Below are 5,153 nucleotides of genomic sequence, written 5' to 3'. Positions count from 1 at the left end.
CTTTCCATTGATATTCATGAAGGACTTAAGGTAGACAAAATCAAGTTCGGTGAAGTGATTGGTGCCTTTTCTAGCAATCAAGGTATTGCCCACAAACTTGTGCCATACTCTTATGCCCGGATGATGAACATATAAAGCATGACACTCCCGGAAAGAGTCAAATTTTCGACCGGTAATAGCTTTGCAAAGGGGTGCGGCATAATATTTCAAAGGCTTCTTCTTATAATGATGATATTGTAAAAGACCAAACATATTACCAAACTCACTCAAAGTCATTCTTCTACTCTTGTTCTCAAGGCGGAATTCAACATAATGTCGAGTCTCTATCTTAGACACGTTCAAGGAGCTTATGAACTCCATGGTTAATGAAGGGTAGGTCAATTCTTCCATTTCAAAGAGGGCTAAAAACTTCATGGACTCGAAAAAAGCTCTAGTTCTTTCAAGCACACCCACTTTTTCCAAAGTGTCTTGACATATAAACTTGGCAGCCACAATAGTCTTTCTAGTAAGGGATAAAAATGCATTCCTATGAGCATTGGTTAAGAAATTTACCTCCGGAAAATTAGGCAATTGTTCTATAACCGGAGTAGGTGTGGTAGCTTTCTCAATAGGAGTTGCGATTTCTTGGATTTCCACCCTTGGTTGTGTCACTACCAAAGCCTTAGATGCAAGAAGAGCTTGTTGTCTCTTTGATAAATTTGGAGTCTTTGGTGCATTAATTCCGCCTTTGGTCCTTGCCATTGTATTCTCCTTCTCAAATTGGTATCAATAAGGCAAGATTTTTCTTAAATGTTCCTTGCTTCCTCAAACTTCAATCACTTCCTCAATCAATTTAGGATTTTCGAAATTTTGCCCAAACCCTAGAAAATTGATTCAATTTGTGAGGAATTTGATGTTTAGATTGCCTTTTATTGATAAAGGAGTGATTTAATCTTGTTTTGAGTAAGTTTTGTTTGAATGGTGGTGAATTTTGTTGAGAAATTGGTGTTTTTGAATGAGGGGATTGAGGGTTTAAGTGGGAGAAAAGGTATGTGTTTGTGTTTGTGTTTGTGAAAGATAGAAATGAATTAGGAATAAGGAAAGGGAAGTCCCGCGTTTTGCTTAAGTACCAGCTAGGGACGCTCGGATCAAACTCGGGACGCACGGATCGGCTTACAGGACATCCTGAAATTCCAAACCAGTGCCAGGACCCGCGGATCTTCCTCAGCTCGAGCGGATTCTTTCTGGGATGCTCGGATTCACCTGGGGACCTGCAGATTTCCTTACAGCGTAATTTCATAGTCTGGGAGTCTTCCCAGGACGCGCGGATTGATGCTAAGACGAGCGTCCTAAGGATGGGGACGAGCGTCCTAAGGATGATCTGCTCAAATTTTCTTACAGGGCTTTTTCTTCAATTTAAACCTTCCCAGCTCCCACGTCCTAAGGCCAGGATGCTCGGATGCATGATGGGGACGCTCGGATTCTCTTGGGGACGCTCGGATCCTCTCCAGCTCCCACGAGCTCAGGTCCGCTCGTGGGGATTCCTTTTCCCATGTCATTCTTTCTTCTTCTCCTTTGTTAAATGTCGTGGTTGCACTACAAAGGCCCGGTTAGCCTAGGCATTTGCTATCCCCACACTTGGTCAAACACTACATATCAAAACACGTTAAAATACCTCCCTCACTTGCTCTCATGTCAAAAATCTTGATCAAAGCATAAAAATGGAAATCCAAAAATGACAAAAATGCAATAAAGGAAATAAAATGCGAGTTAAGGGGTTAGAATATTTACAAATGGTGGTTTAGGGAGGACTCCACCAAACTCTCATTCTTGGATGAGATGTCAAGGGGGAAAAGCCAAGGTGTTGTTGATGTTGCTCAACACCTTGTAGAAGTAGTCGAAGGCTTGCTCATTTTCATGATATAGGTCTTGGGTAGACCTTTGAACATTGTTCTATTCATTGTTGCATTCCAAGTCAAAGTGATGACAAGGATCAACAAAGCCTTGGTCTAAGGTCATAGCATTTCCAATATAAGGATTGACCAATCCTTCAAATTCATCCTTCCATAGACCACAAACTTCACTAGCTTGTTCCCTAATGATGTCATCAGTTGACAAGGGCAACTCCTCTTTCTTGTTGTCTTGGCCAATGAGGCCTTCTTCATTACTTGTCATGATGGGTGAGCTATTCAAGCTCTCATTGTTGTTAAAAATTCCTTGCTCTCCGAATAGAGCTACTTGAAGGTCATCCACTTTCTTCTTCCATGTGGGTGGTGTTTCTTTACCCATGGCTTGATCTTTGCATAGAGATTCCAACTTATTTCTATCACTTTCTCGGCTATAATGATCGACCATGAAGCATGGCTCATGTAGTCGGGGAGCTCTCATTGTTTTGTCAAGATTGAAAGTGATTGTCTCGCCCCCAACCTCAGGTGTGAGCTTTCCATGTTTCACATCGATTACCGCTCCGGTGGTATGCAAGAAAGGACTTCCTAAGATGATAGGAATGTTGGAGTCCTCTTCCATGTCTACAATGACAAAGTCTATCGGGATGAAGAATTTGTCAATTCACATGGGCACATCCTCCCATACCCCTAAATGTATCTTTGTTGATCGATCCGCCATTTGAAGAGTGATTTTGGTGCATTTGAGCTCTCCCATTCCTAGCCTCTTACATACCACGTATGTCATGACACTTACACTTGCTCCAAGGTCACATAATGCTTTGTTGATTGTAGTGTCGCCAATGGTACATGGAATAGAAAAACTTCCCGGATCTTTGAGCTTTTGAGCGGAACTCCCTTGAAGAATAGCACTACTCACTTTGGTGAAGGCAATAGTCTCCAACTTTCGGATGGATTTCTTCTTGGTAAGAATATCTTTCATGTACTTTGCATAAGCCGGAACATGATTGATCAATTCCGTGAATAGGATTGAGACTTCTAAGTTCTTCACAATTTCCATGAACTTTCCAAGTTGGTCATCAAGCTTAGGCTAAGCTCGGCGACTTGGGAATGGAAGTCTAATCACAATAGGCTCTTTTTACTTAGCCTTCTCTTTATTCTTATTCTTTGAAACTTTATTGGAAGTAGGATCTACCTCCTTAGAGTTCTCCACAACTTTTTGCTTGTCACTAGCATCCACAATATCTTCATCAATTGGCCTCTTCGGCCCCTCATATCTTGTACCACAACTCAAATGGATGGCTCTAACCGACTCATGTCTTGGGGGATTACCTTGAGGCGGTAATTGCCCCTTTTGTCTTTGAGAGCTAGAAGATGCTAATTGAGTCATTTGAGTCTCTAACATTTTGGTGTGGGCAAGAATGTTGTTGATGGTGGTTTCTTTAGCTTTGCTATCTTTTTGCATTTGGGTGAAAAATTCTTGTTGGTTCTTTTGCATTTGGAGGACCGCTTTTTGAACATCAAAGCTTTGGTCATTTGATTGGTTGTAAGAAGGTTGATTTTGGTAACCTTAGCTTTGGTTGAAAAAGGGTATTTGAGCTTGGTTTCTCATTGGACGTGGGGTGTATGTTTGTTGGGAGTTTTGGACATTTTGGCTTTTGTATAAAAGATTTGGATGGAATTTGGTGTTCTCATTATAGTAGTTGGAATAAGGGGTGCCATTCTTGTATGCTTGGAAAGCATTAACTTGTTCATTTGTTCCCCTACATTCATTTTGATCATGTCCCAAGGTTCCACAACTTTCACATACTCCACTTGGGATTGAGGATGATGCCACCATAGCATTAACATGTTGTTTGGGTGATTTGGAAGCTTCATCAAGCTTAGCCATGGCCTTCTCAAACTTCAAATTGATGGTGTCGATATGAGCACTTAGTTGTGCACCCAATTGAGTGGTGGAATCTACCTCATGCTTTCCTCCTCTGGTGGCCTTTCGAGGCCTACTATATTAGAAATTATGAACCGCCATCTCTTCTATTTTAGCATATGTTTAATTATCATCAACTTCAGTAAACATCCCATTGGATCCCATATTCAGAATATTGCGGGAGTCTTCATATAGGCCGTTCGAAAATTGTTGCACAAGGAACCACTTACTAAGTCCATGTTGTGGACAAGAACGACAAGTGTCCTTAAATCTCTCCCATGCTTCATATAATGATTCCTCATCCCTTTGTTTGAACCCGGTGATTTGGGCTCTCAACATATTAGTCTTCTCCGGAGGATAGAATTTCTTATAGAAGGCAAGTGCTAACTTCTTCCATGAATCAATACCAAGGGTAGCCTTGTCTAGGCTCTTCAACCATTACTTTGTGGTACCTATCAAAGAAAAAGGAAACAATACCCATCGGATTTGGTCTTGAGTAACTCCGGTTTGAGAAATTGCATCAGAATAGTCACAAAAAGTCTCCATATACGAATGAGGGTCTTCACTAGGCATCCCTCCAAATTGACTTCTCTCATCTAATTGTATGAATGCGGATTTGGCAATGAAATTACCGGTTAAATGTGGTGGTGTAGGAGTACCGTTTGGTAGGTTCTCCTCGGTTGTTACGGAATGTGATGAAAATTTAGGCATTGTAGGTTTATTTTGTGGTGGGTTTTGAATTGGGTTATCCTCTCCTTCTCTTGCAAAAGGGTTAACAAACCCAATGTTATTTGGTTGCATGTCCACAATCTCACCAATACCCACAACTCTTGAAGTACCTCTAGCAACTCGTCTATTGTTGGTTAAAGTCCTTTCAATCTTGAAATCAATAGGTAATAAATTACCATGTGATCTCCTAGTCATGAAAAATATCAAACAACTCGAAAACAATTAGAACAACCTTGAGGAGATTGACTTCCCCAAGGTAAAGAACGATACAACTATAAATTACCATGAGATTGACTTCACTAGTAAGGTCTATTTTGTAAGCATTTGGACCAATCTTCTCAATGACTTCAAAAGGACCTTCTGCTCTAGGCATCAACTTATTCTTTCTCTTAGCAGGGAACCTTTCCTTCCTTAAGTGGATCCATACAATATCACGTGGCATGAATTCCTTCTTCTGTTTAGGAGTCTTGGCCCGTTTCTTGTATCTATCATTAGCTTTCTCAATTTGTCTCTTGACAGTTTCATGGAGCTTTAGCATCTGTTCCACCCTCTTCTTAGCATCATAGTTTATTTCCTCCGTAGGTACACTTGAAAGATCTAAGGGAATCGGAGGA

At 40.9% G+C, this 5,153-nt stretch overlaps 1 non-coding gene across 1 annotated transcript; it reads left to right on the top strand.

Moving 5' to 3' along the window:
• Positions 1–4,042: 4,042 nt before the first annotated feature.
• On the top strand, positions 4,043–4,149 carry LOC141654570 (small nucleolar RNA R71). Its single transcript, XR_012548126.1, has one exon. It is a non-coding gene; the product is annotated as a small nucleolar RNA R71 (small nucleolar RNA).
• Positions 4,150–5,153: the final 1,004 nt, after the last annotated feature.

This window comes from Silene latifolia, chromosome 4 (assembly GCF_048544455.1).
Source record: "Silene latifolia isolate original U9 population chromosome 4, ASM4854445v1, whole genome shotgun sequence".
Taxonomy (NCBI): domain Eukaryota; kingdom Viridiplantae; phylum Streptophyta; class Magnoliopsida; order Caryophyllales; family Caryophyllaceae; genus Silene; species Silene latifolia.
This window is presented reverse-complemented; position numbering and strand designations above follow the sequence as displayed.